A 14,613-nucleotide genomic window follows, 5' to 3' on the forward strand; every position below is an offset into this window, starting at 1 on the left:
CATCTTTTCCCTGCCATTTCGAGAGCCCAATTGACACTCATAGTTTAAAGAAATGTGTTTGCCCATCCTACTTTGTGGAATTTCACCACATGCGCTTTTGACCAAAATACCAAATTGAACTCAAGTGAAGCCAACACGCACAACCCCCCCCACACACACAAATGTTGATATGAACATAAAAGAGCCGCATGCGGTTCGGGAGTTGCGGCTTGGCCAAACCTGTACTATACAACTTTATTTGTATAAAATTTTCACAACAGCTGTCACACAAACAAAGCGGGAAAAACCGAAGACGTGCGTGTTCCGCCCACGCTGGATTTATTTGCACCTTTGAAAAGACACCGTATTGCCGCAGATGTGGCAAAGAGTACTTTTGGGCATCTGAGACGGAAGGATGTCCAAAGCATCACGTCACCTGCTCTGGTAGGCATGGTGGTGGGACGTTGAGGTCAACCGCTTTGGGGTTGGCTGAATCTTTGATCGCAGGATGCCACACACTTGAAGACAGAAGCAGAAAAGCAGAGCTAAATGCAAAATGTACTCACCGGTGACTCCAATTTTTTTCCCCCCTGAAGAAACAGCTGGACGGGTGGCCCCGGCTGGCCAGTGGGACTCTTGTTATTCTGACCCTTTTTAGTGCGCGTTTGGGGCAACAACCGTTTTTTGTGGCGCTCTCTTCTGGTTCAAAAGTGCCCTGCATGTGAATTTGCTTTTCCTGCCTTCTGATTGGATGAGCGCCGGTGTGACGCGGTGCCTCTGTCACCGTGGCGGGGGGTATACGTTGGCATCGGAGCGTCTGCCAACGTCTGAGACCGGCTGGCAGTGTATCGGAGGTGTCGAGTGCGGTGCCGCTGGAGCTCACTCACCAGCTGGTGTTAGGGCCACAGAATGAAGGCCAAGGAGAAGAATAGAAAGAGAAACAGAAACTTCTCCTCCAATTGTTTGATTTGTCTCTTCTGAGCTTCGATGAATTCTTTCAGCTCTTTGTTCCTCTAGGACGGACAAATGGAAAGTGGCATTCAAAAGCCAGTAAGCGTGCAAGTAAGTGCCGGGCTGGCTTTGGGCCCTTACCTGTTGCGCGCTGTGCAGCAGATCCATTCTCTCTTGGAGGATGCAAGCGTCGCGCTCCCTCAACTCGCACATCAGGGCTCGCTTCCATTGGTCCACGGCGCTCCTAAGCTCTTCTCTCTGATCCGCCGTCAGCACGTCATTCACGCCAGCGTGGCTGGCTTTTTCGCCGTCCGTGGCGGGGCAGTCCCGCTGCGGTAGCGCCTCGTACAACATGGCCTCCAGCTCCAGGATCCTCTGGGCCGCAATCCTCGTCCATCAGTGGTCCGGCGGGAGATTTGAGGGCGGCTTACCTTATGAGCCTGGTCCATGGAACACTTCCTGAAGTCCAACTCTTCATCCAGGTAGCCCTTCTGCTTGCAGAACATATCCTAGCACAGCTCAAGGTCAGAATTGTTGGGGCACATTGCCGGAGTTCCCCTTGGCTGATGTCGCGTGTCTGTCTACCTTCTCACTTTCAATGTCCAACATCTTCTGTTGAAGTGCTGACTTGGTCACTTTGATGTATTCTAACCACTGAGGAAAGGCTGCTGTCACATAAGCAGAATGCGAGAGCGTGCGTGGACGTGCGCGTTACCTTCTCGGCTAGGGTGAGAAGGGTCCTGGCGTGAATCACGACCACCTGCTCCTCGTTGGTGAGATTCTGCAAGAGCCCAAAGGCACAGCGTCAACAAGCTTCTTTCAGCGCAAAGCCTTCCAAAAGTCACATTTGAGCCGCCGAGTCTCGTGGAGTGCAAACATAAGGAGTTCGACATACACTTACGGCGTTATAGCCCAGGATGTCCAGCTTCTTCATCAGATCACTGATGACGATGTCCGGGGGAAAGGCGCAAGGAGCAATGTAAGGTGTTCTGGGACCTCGGGTTAAGGTTAGGGTTGCGAGGGACGCCTTACGTACGCTCACGCCCTCGGCCTCGCAGTAGATCTGCAAAGGGCTGAGGCCGTCTGGGAAACGGACTTGCAGAAACTTCAAGACGGGGGAGCGCCACTCCCTCTCCTGAAAGGCAGAGGCATGCATCCGTCCGTCCGTCCGTCCGTCCGTCCGTCCGTCACATCTCTGGCCTCAACACGCTTGTGCGAGTCTTCCCACCTCCAGCTCCAGGATGCGGAACTCAAGCAGTTCGTTTTGGTCTCGGATATCCTGGATGTGCTCTTTCAGACGCGCTTCTTCCGCCTCCATCCGCCTGACCTGAAAAGACAGTCAGACCTCATCTGCGGGGCTTCCCGACAGGTGTGACGCCAAGCGACTCCGCCCAGCGCCTTTCTTTCCGTCACCTTTTCGGCCAACTGCTGATTGCTCTGACGCAGCAGCTGCTTCTCCTCCACCCACTTGACATTCTAGAAGAGACAAACGCGTGGACAGCTTTGGAATGTTGTGTCATTTTCATCCACAAATTCTTTGGTTGACTGGAAAATGACATTTGCTTTTCTCCGCATTTTCCCAGCCACGTTCGGGGGGGGGGGGGTTGGTCCAGTAATGCCAGACGGATGAGTGACTGAAGAATGTAGCTATTTTGTCTGAGAAAAAGGTGTGCTCATTGATGAGCTTACCTGTCCTTGTTGCTTCAGCGCTGACTCCAGATCTGCTACTCTGCTTTGATAGTGACCCATTTCTACCATCAGCTTTTCTCTGGTCTGAAAGGAGGAGGAGGGAGGCTCCTCCTCCTCCTTATCAGACCAGAGAACACCCGAGGCTGGGTGAGAACGGGGAGGCTGCGACCCGGCCGGGGGTTGCGGGAAGGGGCGCCACCTTGATCTCCTTCTCGGCGTCGTAGTCCCCTTCGCTGGTCTGGGCTAGCAGAGCGTAGGCTCGTTGCAGCGCTTGATATTCTTGCGTCAGCTGGCGGTAGCGAAGCTCCGCCTCTTCATGCACACACCAATGCAACACAGCACTAGTACCAGAATCAGTCAGACCGGCGACAAAGCACCCGCGACGCAAAGACGAGTCCGATTCCAGGCTGAAGAGGAATGTTTGGTGCCAATACGCTGGCAGAAATGGCGGGCTACCTCTTCGGGTTCCGTGTCGGGGGTTCTGTCGGTGTGAAAAGACAAGGACGATCCGTCCGGGTCCACCAACACGTCTTCGTCGTAGCCGTAAAATGTTTCGATGACCTGCGGGCGCGGAAGCAAACATCTCTCTGAACAAACTGAAGCGACACCTCACGATGAATCGACGAGAGGAACGATAGCGAGAAAAAGGCCATTTCATCTTGCGCAACACCAAGCAGCCGCAAACAAACAGACTCACCTTGCAGGACCTCACGCTTTGTTCCTCCTCAGAGATTCTCGACGTCGGTATCGTAGCAGCAAATCTCTCTCCTGTCGACACAAATAATCCGCCTTTGAGATTCTTTGGATGCAAAGGGAACGAACGGCTCCGGCGCAGAAACAAACGCGACTCACAATGACATTTCTGACATGAGCTCCTGTCTCCAGAGCCTGAAAAACACGTCACCGGCGATGATTGGAGGGACGCTCGTCTTTTCCAAAAGTGACAACTACAGGGTGTGTCAGGGTTTTCCAGATTATCTTTATCGTATCATTGTGTTGCTTTGACTTTGACTGCGACCTGTAATAAATAATATTATTTATCCCTTATTTATCCCTATCGCTTATCCCTTCCTACACAAAGTCGTAAAACACCCCTTGCTATGTTTTGACTAGAGGTCAAGGGCTTCCTCTATTCAATCCACTCTTACACCCACCCTGTTTCTCTTAATTAAAATGCTCGTGCAGGAGCCGAGAGTCAGACTTCATTCGTACAACGGATGGACTCTCCACCTGCAGGTGTCCAAAAGAACTTACTTGTCTCCCGTGTGGTTCTTGCAAAATAAGTTGGAGCGAGCGCAACTCTAACAGGGTGCATTTGCCACTAGCTGCCTACGGACAATGACGTCGCGCTCGCGGCTCATGGTTGACGGGCTGAGCAGCCGGGCAAGTCCGTCGTTTTCAGCGCACAGCGAGTGGCAAAGGCGCTGACAAAACGGGAGCTTTGAGCTGCTGAAAACGGCAAAACAAGTCTAAAGCGTGTTCAAACGCGTGCGCACAATGCTCCTGCTTGAAAGGTCGGAATTTAAGGGGCCAATTTTTTGGATGGCGGCCGCCGGCCAAGCTTTGGACGGAAAAGGTTTCCTGGCGACAGCGAGCGAGCGCGGCGCTGCCGTACGTGCACCGAGTCGCCTGCCTGAAGACCTTGGACAAGTCGTCGATGATGTGCCGCTGCTCCACAACTTGAAGGAACTCCATTTCACCGTCCTGCTGGCCGCAACCGCGGTCCAGGTCATTGAGCGAACTAGGCCTTCTCTGTGGAACACAAATGCAGTGGACTCTGTTGGCACGCCGCCGTTGTCCGCGTCGACTTACCAAGCTTGCCATCTCCTCGTTCTCCTGGGTGACAAAGCGCACTTTGTTTTCAAGGCGACACAGCACCAGCGAGAGTTCTTCATTCTTCCTGCTCAGGCGTTTGTTTTTGTACAGGAGTGGCAGAAACTGGCTTTCTGTTTCTCTCAGTCGCTTTAGCTGCAAGCATGAAGTGCGGGATGTGAAAGACGCACAACACGCGGGCCAGAACGTATCCATTCCTTTTGCATCGGTTTGAACGGAATCGTGGCTTTGGCTCCCAATAAAAGACATCTACCAGGCAACCGACTCGCCGCGCCGCTCAACTAATAAGCAAGCGCAATGGGTGCCTCGCTGGATGGCGCGCATCAAACGTAGCGCAAACCTTCAAGCGTGCCGTCAATAAATTACCAGTTCATTGCGCTCTTCAGAAAGCAGGGCGTTTCGATCCTCCAGTTTCCTGATGACTGCGCTGAGCTCAGCGATTTTCAGATGAAACCGTCGCGTGTCCCGAGCCTCCTGAGACTGAAAACGCCCCGCAACACACACACACAAGCACTCGTTCAAAGTTCAAAACTGTTTTTGTGCTACCTTCCTCCAGCAACTAACTAAGTCATGCGTACTGCAAGTGTGTGATGAGGTGGCTTATGCAATGAAGAGGATTGCTAGTAGCGGCGTTGACCCCACTTCCAGGGTAGTTTAGGCCCGCCCTTTGGGAATCCCTCAGGGCAGCGATCTGCTGCTCGGCAGCCTGAGTCTGCAGCTGAAGGCGGTGGACGTGGCCGGCCCCAGGGCTTCATCCAAAACACTAACCGCTCTGTCTTTCAGCTTGATCTCATCCGTCTGGATGTACAAACGGGGAGCGCTCAGGCAGGCGGGCAAACTCATTTGCCAGAATTGTGACAAAAACAAAGAGAGCAACCGGCCAATTTTTTTCTTGAATCGACTAGAACACCTTTGCTGTGACAAAAGCGAAGCGAGCAACCGGACATTTTCTTCTTGTGAAATAGAATAGAATAGAATGCCTTAGGTGTCATTGCACTGCAGGTATACAACGAAATTGGGAACATAGCCACGCACCGCGCATCTGATCAGTCCTACCAGTCGGCGGATCTCCCTCTCGCAGTCTCTCTTGGTTCGGCTCATCTCCTCCCGATGCTGGTGATGAGCCGATCGGAGCTCGGCCGCTCGGGACTGCCAGGCCTGCTGGGCCGCTGCCAGGGCTTCTTCCGCGCTCCTGGTGGAGGCGACACCGCTCGGTCTCCCGACACCGCCGCGTCTCCTCCACCTCCGCCAGCAAAGCGCCCCCCCTCCTCACCTGAGCAGACATTGCGCCACACCGGGCCGTTGAGACCGCAACGGAGCGCCGCGACGCTTACTGGGGACAAGCTACACAATACGGTAGCGGCCGCATCGAAGCCCGACGTGGCGTGCGGATAGTCAGACACGGATAGAGCGGATCACCTTGTCCATGGAGCCGTCCCTCAGGCTGAGGACCAAGGCATTCAGTCGCTGGATCTCTCCATCTTTGATTTTGATCACTCTCATCAGCTCCATTTCATGCTGCCGCAGTAATGTCTCCCTGGTAATGGATAACTCTTTCTGCTTCTCCTCATGGAGTTTGCTTTTGAGTTCCGTCATGGCGGCGGTGGCACGGTGGTGCTCCGCCCGCAGGTCCTGACTTCTCTCTCTCTCCAGACAGCTGACCTGACATGACTTAGACTTAGACAAACTTTATTGTCATCTTGTCTGCACATGGTGCATACAAAACGAAATTCCGTTGCATACGTCTTACAACAAAGTAGTGATATTGCAGTTGAATAGAAGTAACATATCCTATGAAAAAAAAAAAAATATATATATATATATATATATATATATATATTAAAAATAAGTATAAAGTGCAGCAGTGATAATTATGCAATAGTGCAAGTAGGCAAAACAGTATTCAAGAGTGTGCAGAGGAATGCTAAACCATGTATTAAACTTCTATTTAAAGGGTTTATACAAGTTCAGTAAAGTTGGTAGTGCGAGATAGTGCAAGATAGAGGTCCGTAGTGTCATAAAGTACAGTTCTGTGAATGTGTGATGCAGAGTTCAGTTTAGAGCTCAACAGTTCTAGTGTTCAACAGTCTGATGACAGCAGGGAAAAAGCTGTTGCAGAACCTGGTGGACCTGCAGCGGATGCTGCAAACCTCTTCCCAGAGGGCAGCAGGGAGAACAGTCCATGGTGGGGGTGTGATGGGTCATTGATGATGTTACGGGCACGGGACATGCAGCGCTGAGATGAAATGTCCTGAATGGAGGGAAGAGGAGCCCCTATGATCCTCTCTGCTGTCCTCACCACTCTCCTCACGTTCTTCCAATCGGAGGCGGTGCAGCCTCCACACCACACAGAGAGACAGCTTGTCAGAATGCTCTCTATGGTGCTCCTGTAGAACGTCCTCATGATGGGTGGGGGCAGGTGGGCTCTCCTCATCCTCCGCAGGAAGTACAAGCGCTTCTGTGCCCTCTTGACCAGTGCCGTAGTGTTCATAGTCCAGGTGAGGTCTTCTGTGATGTGGACCCCCAGGAATTTGGTGCTGCTGACCACCTCCACAGCTGAGCTGTTGATGATCAGTGGAGCGTGGTGAGGCTGTTTTTTCCTGAAGTCGACGATGATCTCCTTCATCTTCTCCTCATTCAGGATCAGGCTGTTTTCTCTGCACCAGCCCACCAGCTGCTCCACCTCCTCTCTGTAGTCCAGGTCGTTGTTGTCTCTGATGAGCCCCACCACCGTTGTGTCGTCTGCTGACTTCACGATGTGATTGGTGGTGAACCTGAGGACGCAGTCGTGTGTCATCAGGGTGCACAGCAGGGGGCTCAGGACGCAGCCCTGAAGGGAGCCTGTGCTGAGGGTGATGACATCAGAGGTGTTCTGTCCGACCCGGACTGACTGAGGTCTGTTGGTGAGGAAGTCTAGCAGCCAGTTGCGAAGGGGGGTGTTGAAGCCCAGGTGTTCCAATTTTCCTACCAGATGCTGTGGGATGATGGTGTTAAACGCTGAGCTGAAGTCCAGGAACAGCCTCCGCACATGGGTGTTCTTCTCCTCCAGGTGAGCCAGGCTCAGGTGAAGAACGGAGGAGATGGCTTCCTGAGTGGAGCGGTTTTGCCGGTCGGCAAACTGGAACGGGTCAAATAATAGGGGGAGTCTGGAAACGATGTGACCTTTAAGCAGCCTTTCGAAGCACTTCATCATAACCGGAGTCAGTGCAACAGGCCGGTAATCATTAAATGAGGTGATTTGAGGTTTCTTCGGCACCGGAATGATGGAGGCAGTCTTAAAGCACGCCGGCACTGTGGCTTGGCCCAGCGAGGTGTTAAAAATGTCTGTGATGACCCCAGCCAGATGACTTGCACATTCCCTGAACACACGCCCAGGAATGTTGTCCGGGCCAGGGGCCTTACAGGGGTTGACTCTCCTCAGGGTCTTCAACACATCGGCGGAGTCAAGGCAGAGTACCTCCTCTTCCTGATGGGGGACAGTTTTAACTGCTGGAGTGCCGTTTAGTGCCTCGAACCTCCCAAAGAAGTTATTTAGACCATTTAGAAAGTCAGCATCAACTACACCCACCGGGGGGGGGAGGGTGAGTTGTCGTCTGTAATCGCCCGTATGCCTTGCCACATACTCCTGATGTTTTTGACGTCGTGGAAACGATCCTGAAATTTTCGACTGCGGTCTCGCTTCGCTATCCTGATGGCACGGTTCAAGTTGGCTCTCGCTGTCCTCAGTGTCTCCTTGTCGCCAGACTTGAAGGCAGAGTTCCGCGCTCGTAGCGTTTGACGTACCTCCTCAGTCATCCAGGGTCGTTGGTTGCCCCGGGTGATGATATTCTTAGTGGTGCTGACGTCCTCGGTGCATTTGTTGATGTAGGCTGACACAGTCATGGCACACGCATGTCTAATCTACATCGGGAAAACTGGGAGGGAGGGAGGCAGGCAGGGAGGCAGGCAGTGTCTGTCTGTTGAGGTTTTCACCTTGTTCTTCTCCTGCTGAAGTTCTAACTGGACGTCCATCAGTTTGGTTCTCAGCTCGTCATTGGCGGCCTGAAGGGCGTCCGTTCGCTCCGCCTTGGCCCGCCCTGCCGGAGCTCGTTTGGACATCTCTTACTCGAGTCTCGCCCGGTCGTCAGTCAGAGATCACAACATTTGTACCTGGAGAGCACAAACGCAGCGCTGTTTTCCACTGGCTTCGAACTCAACTTCAATCGGTACCGTAACTTACAACATCATAAACATAGAACTAGCTTGACTTATTCATTGAATAAATGCATTTGGTTCTTCAAAACTGCATCACGCAACATAGCGTGACCGAGACGGCCGTTATCCACCTGCGTGAAGTTATTTGGTGAAATGAATGAGATGTTTAAGACACCATCGTTCTGTCTCTATGTAGATGAAGGGAAATAATCGATTGCTGAAGGTCCAAAGGTGTTGTGATAAACAAATAAACATATTAGTGATTAGTGACATATTTGTGATAGACATATTAGGCAGGATAATCACATATGTTAACGTGACTGCCCACACTGTATTTATTTATGGTTATTTGTTAAATCGAGTACTGTTAGACATGAAATAGGAAGTGTTTAACATAAATGGAAGACGAAAGGGGTACTCACCATTGTAGCTCCTGCTGGTCAATGATACGAGCCTCTTCTTGCAGTGGAAAACATACAGCCAACAAACACCGTGGAACCTAAAGGAATGAAATTAAACATTAACATTTAGCCTCAACCAACATTCACAGATACAACGCAACGCAAACTACACAAACGTAAATCTTTTTAAACACAATGAGTTGTACTTACCGTGTACGCTCTAGACGGTCCACTTGCAAGCAGAAAATAAAGATATTTCTGTTGATAATCGTCGTGTTTGTATCCGGTGTCTCGCTCAAGGCCATTGCGCCCACAGATTTGAATTTTGGCGAGAGTTCAGCCTATTGACGTCATTTCCGCGGTGTAATACCCGCATATCTGAAACGGCAAAGTTAAGAGTAGAGTTAAATAAAGTTTTTAGTCAACGCAATAATTTACAACCGTTGACCAGTCGAAATAATCGTCGAAATTTGGCGTCTGTGGCTGGAAGCAGACGCCGAGTTCGACATTCCTCCCAAACGCCACACTCCCTTGCTTTTCAGGGCTAAAAAAAAACAGTTGTAATTACCTTGTACGCTCTAGACGGTCAAGTTGCAAGCTGAAAACAAAAATATTTGCCTTGTAAGTCATCGTGTTACTAACCGCTGTGTCTTGTTTGCCAGAATTGCCGCTTTCCTACTTCCTGTTGCAAGCCACGCCCACGGATTATAATTTTGCCGTGAGTTCCGCCTATTGACGTCATGTCCGCGTCACATGACTGCGACGTAATATTATCTAAAACTGTTTGTGCGGTATTGTGTTGTTCTGTGCGGTATTGTGTTATTCTGTGCGGCGTCGTGTTGTTCTGTGCGGCGTCGTGTTGTTCAGTGCGACGTCGTGTTGTTCAGTGCGGCATGGTGTTGTTCAGTGCGGCATGGTGTTGTTCAGTGCGGCATGGTGTTGTTCAGTGCGGCATAATGTTGTTCAGTGCGGCATAATGTTGTTCAGTGCGGCATGGTGTTGTTCAGTGCGGCATGGTGTTGTTCAGTGCGGCATGGTGTTGTTCAGTGCGGCATAATGTTGTTCAGTAGGCCATAATGTTGTTCAGTGCGGCATGGTGTTGTTCAGTGCGGGATGGTGTTGTTCAGTGCAGGATGGTGTTGTTCAGTGCGGCATGGTGTTGTTCAATGCGGCATGGTGTTGTTCAGTGCGGGATGGTGTTGTTCAGTGCAGGATGGTGTTGTTCAGTGCGGCATGGTGTTGTTCAATGCGGCATGGTGTTGTTCAGTGCGGCATGGTGTTGTTCAGTGCGGCATGGTGTTGTTCAGTGCGGCATGGTGTTGTTCAATGCGGCATGGTGTTGTTCAGTGCGGGATGGTGTTGTTCAGTGCGGCATGGTGTTTTTCAGTGCGGCATAATGTTGTTCAGTGCAGCATGGTGTTGTTCAGTGCGGCATGGTGTTGTTCAGTGCGACATAATGTTGTTCAGTGCGGCATAATGTTGTTCAATGCAGGATCGTGTTGTTCAGTGCAGCATGGTGTTGTTCAGTGCAGCATGGTGTTGTTCAGTGCGGCATGGTGTTGTTCAATGCGGCATGGTGTTGTTCAGTGCGGGATGGTGTTGTTCAGTGCGGCATGGTGTTTTTCAGTGCGGCATAATGTTGTTCAGTGCAGCATGGTGTTGTTCAGTGCGGCATGGTGTTGTTCAGTGCGACATAATGTTGTTCAGTGCGGCATAATGTTGTTCAGTGCGGCATGGTGTTTTTCAGTGCGGCATGGTGTTGTTCAGTGCGGCATGGTGTTGTTCAGTGCGGCATGGTGTTGTTCAGTGCAGGATGGTGTTGTTCAGTGCAGGATGGTGTTGTTCAATGCGGCATGGTGTTGTTCAGTGCGGGATGGTGTTGTTCAGTGCAGGATGGTGTTGTTCAGTGCGGCATGGTGTTGTTCAGTGCGGAATGGTGTTGTTCAGTGCGGCATGGTGTTGTTCAGTGCGGCATGGTGTTGTTCAGTGCGGCATGGTGTTGTTCAGTGCAGGATGGTGTTGTTCAGTGCGGGATGGTGTTGTTCAGTGCGGGATGGTGTTGTTCAGTGCAGGATGGTGTTGTTCAGTGCAGGATGGTGTTGTTCAGTGCGGCATGGTGTTGTTCAATGCGGCATGGTGTTGTTCAGTGCAGGATGGTGTTGTTCAGTGCGGCATGGTGTTGTTCAATGCGGCATGGTGTTGTTCAATGCGGCATGGTGTTGTTCAGTGCGGCATGGTGTTGTTCAGTGCGGCATGGTGTTGTTCAGTGCAGCGTAATGTTGTTCAGTGCGGCATGGTGTTGTTCAGTGCGGAATGGTGTTGTTCAGTGCGGAATGGTGTTGTTCAGTGCGGCATGGTGTTGTTCAGTGCGGGATGGTGTTGTTCAGTGCGGCATGGTGTTGCTCAGTGCGGCATGGTGTTGTTCAGTGCGGGATGGTGTTGTTCAGTGCGGCATGGTGTTGTTCAGTGCGGCATGGTGTTGTTCAGTGCGGCATGGTGTTGTTCAGTGCGGCATAATGTTGTTCAGTGCGCCATAATGTTGTTCAGTGCGGCATGGTGTTGTTCAGTGCGGGATGGTGTTGTTCAGTGCAGGATGGTGTTGTTCAGTGCGGCATGGTGTTGTTCAATGCGGGATCGTGTTGTTCAGTGCGGCATGGTGTTGTTCAGTGCGGCATGGTGTTGTTCAGTGCGGCATGGTGTTGTTCAGTGCGGCATGGTGTTGTTCAGTGCGGCATAATGTTGTTCAGTGCGGCATAATGTTGTTCAGTGCGGCATAATGTTGTTCAGTGCGGCATAATGTTGTTCAGTGCGGCATAATGTTGTTCAGTGCGGCATAATGTTGTTCAGTGCGGGATGGTGTTGTTCATTGCGGCATGGTGTTGTTCAGTGCGGCATGGTGTTGTTCAGTGCGGCATGGTGTTGTTCAGTGCGGGATGGTGTTGTTCAGTGCAGGATGGTGTTGTTCAGTGCGGCATGGTGTTGTTCAATGCGGCATGGTGTTGTTCAGTTCGGGATGGTGTTGTTCAGTGCGGCATGGTGTTGTTCAGTGCGGCATAATGTTTTTCAGTGCGGCATAATGTTTTTCAGTGCGGCATGTTGTTGTTCAGTGCGGCATGGTGTTGTTCAGTGCAGCATAATGTTGTTCAGTGCGGCATGGTGTTGTTCAGTGCGGAATGGTGTTGTTCAGTGCGGCATGGTGTTGTTCAGTGCGGCATGGTGTTGTTCAGTGCGGCATGGTGTTGTTCAGTGCGGCATGGTGTTGTTCAGTGCGGCATGGTGTTGTTCAGTGCGGCATGGTGTTGTTCAGTGCGGGATGGTGTTCAATGCGGGATCGTGTTGTTCAGTGCGGCATGGTGTTGTTCAGTGCGGCATGGTGTTGTTTAGTGCGGCATGGTGTTGTTCATTTCGGCATAATGTTGTTCAGTGCGGCATAATGTTGTTTAGTGCGGCATGGTGTTGTTCAGTGCGGGATGGTGTTGTTCAGTGCGTTATAATGTTGTTCAGTGCGGCATGGTGTTGTTCAGTGCGGCATGGTGTTGTTCAGTGCGGCATGGTGTTGTTCAGTGCGGCATAATGTTGTTCAGTGCGGCATAATGTTGTTCAGTGCGGGATGGTGTTGTTCAGTGCGGGATGGTGTTGTTCAGTGCGGCATGGTCAATGCGGAATGGTGTTGTTCAGTGCAGGATGGTGTTGTTCAGTGCGGCATGGTGTTGTTCAGTGCGGCATAATGTTGTTCAGTGCGGCATGGTGTTGTTCAGTGCGGCATGGTGTTGTTCAGTGCGGCATGGTGTTGTTCAGTGCGGCATGGTGTTGTTCAGTGCGGCATGGTGTTGTTCAGTGCGGCATGGTGTTGTTCAGTGCGGCATGGTGTTGTTCAGTGCGGCATAATGTTCAGTGCGGCATAATGTTCAGTGCGGCATAATGTTGTTCAGTGCGGCATAATGTTGTTCAGTGCGGCATGGTGTTGTTCAGTGCGGGATGGTGTTGTTCAGTGCGGGATGGTGTTGTTCAGTGCAGGATGGTGTTGTTCAGTGCGGCATGGTGTCTTTCAGTGCGGCATGGTGTCTTTCAGTGCGGCATGGTGTCGTTCAGTGCGGCATGGTGTCTTTCAGTGCGGCATGGTGTCGTTCAGTGAGGCATGGTGTTGTTCAGTGCGGCATGGTGTTGTTTAGTGCGGCATGGTGTTGTTCAGTGCGGGATGGTGTTGTTCAGTGTGGCATGGTGTTCAGTGCGGCATGGTGTTGTTCAGTGCGGTATCGTGTTGTTCAGTGCGGTATCGTGTTTCTCAGTGCGGTATCGTGTTGTTCAGTGCAGTATCGTTGTGTTGTTCGTATTGTGTTGTGTTGTTCGTAATGTGTTGTGTTGTTCGTAATGTGTTGTGTTGTTCGTATTGTGTTGTGTTGTTCGTATTGTGTTGTGTTGTTCGTATTGTGTTGTGTTGTTCATATTGTGTTGTTCATATTGTGTTGAGTTGTTCGTATTGTGTTGTGTTGTTCGTATTGTGTTGCCTTTAACACTTAGCCTCTAACACTTAGCCTCTAACACTTAGCCTCTAGCATCTAGAAGGTAAATAAATAGGAAGGAAGGACTCACCGGTGACGTCTTCGCCCACGTCCAAGCGTTGTACTTTGTATTTTCATCCTTCTGACAGTGGAAAACATAGCCAACAAACACCGTGGAACCTAAACGAATGAAAGAAAACTATCATTTGGCCACAACCAACATTCACAGATACAACACAATGTGACGTGCGGGGTTGAGGTTAAAGGTTGAGTGAAGGGCCCTCGTTTTAAACTACTTTTTTGAAAAGGATTGGGAACAAGTAAGACGTATTTAATTTATTTAATGGGAAGTAGTAAGAGCTATTGAATTTAATCTATGTATTATATTCTATTGTATTGTATTCTGTTGTATTCTTTTGGATTGTATTCACACTAACCCCACTAAAACTTCAGCCCACAAAAACTCGCCTCTGGCGCCTAGCCTCTGGCACTTAGCCTCTAACACTTAGCCTTTAACACTTAGCCTTTAACACTTAGCCTTTAACACTTAGCCTTTAACACTTAGCCTTTAACACTTAGCCTAGAAGGTGAATAAATAGGGTTAAAGGTTGAGTGAAGGGCCCTCGTTTTAAACTACTGTTTTGAAAAGGAGTGGGAACAAGTAAGACGTATTTAATTTATTTAATGGGAAGTAGTAAGACTTATTAAATTTATTTAATCTACTTTTCTTCCCAGGCAAAATTTGATGTGCTGCAATTCCAAATTTCCAAAGTGAATGAAGGAATGAAGTCCTTTAAATTATGATTTTGTATAAATACTAGGCATTAACACAAAATCAACGGCACAAAATGGGCAGACTTTACTTGTTTGAAAAGGACTGGTTACAAGACAGACTTTTTTAATTTATTTAATGGGAAGAAGACTTAGTTTAATTGATCTATTTTTGTTCCCTGGCAAAATTCGATTTGCTGCAATTCCAAATTTCCAAAGTGAATGAAGGCAAGAAGTCGTTTAAATTATGATTTTGTTTAAATACTAGGCATGGACACAAAATCTACGGCACA

General features: G+C 50.1%; 1 pseudogene; it reads right to left on the bottom strand.

The window, feature by feature from the left end:
* Positions 1 to 887: 887 nt before the first annotated feature.
* Positions 888 to 8,566, bottom strand: LOC125993333 (janus kinase and microtubule-interacting protein 3-like; annotated as a pseudogene).
* Positions 8,567 to 14,613: the final 6,047 nt, after the last annotated feature.

Source organism: Syngnathus scovelli, unplaced genomic scaffold (genome assembly GCF_024217435.2).
Source record: "Syngnathus scovelli strain Florida unplaced genomic scaffold, RoL_Ssco_1.2 HiC_scaffold_28, whole genome shotgun sequence".
In the NCBI taxonomy this organism is placed as follows: domain Eukaryota; kingdom Metazoa; phylum Chordata; class Actinopteri; order Syngnathiformes; family Syngnathidae; genus Syngnathus; species Syngnathus scovelli.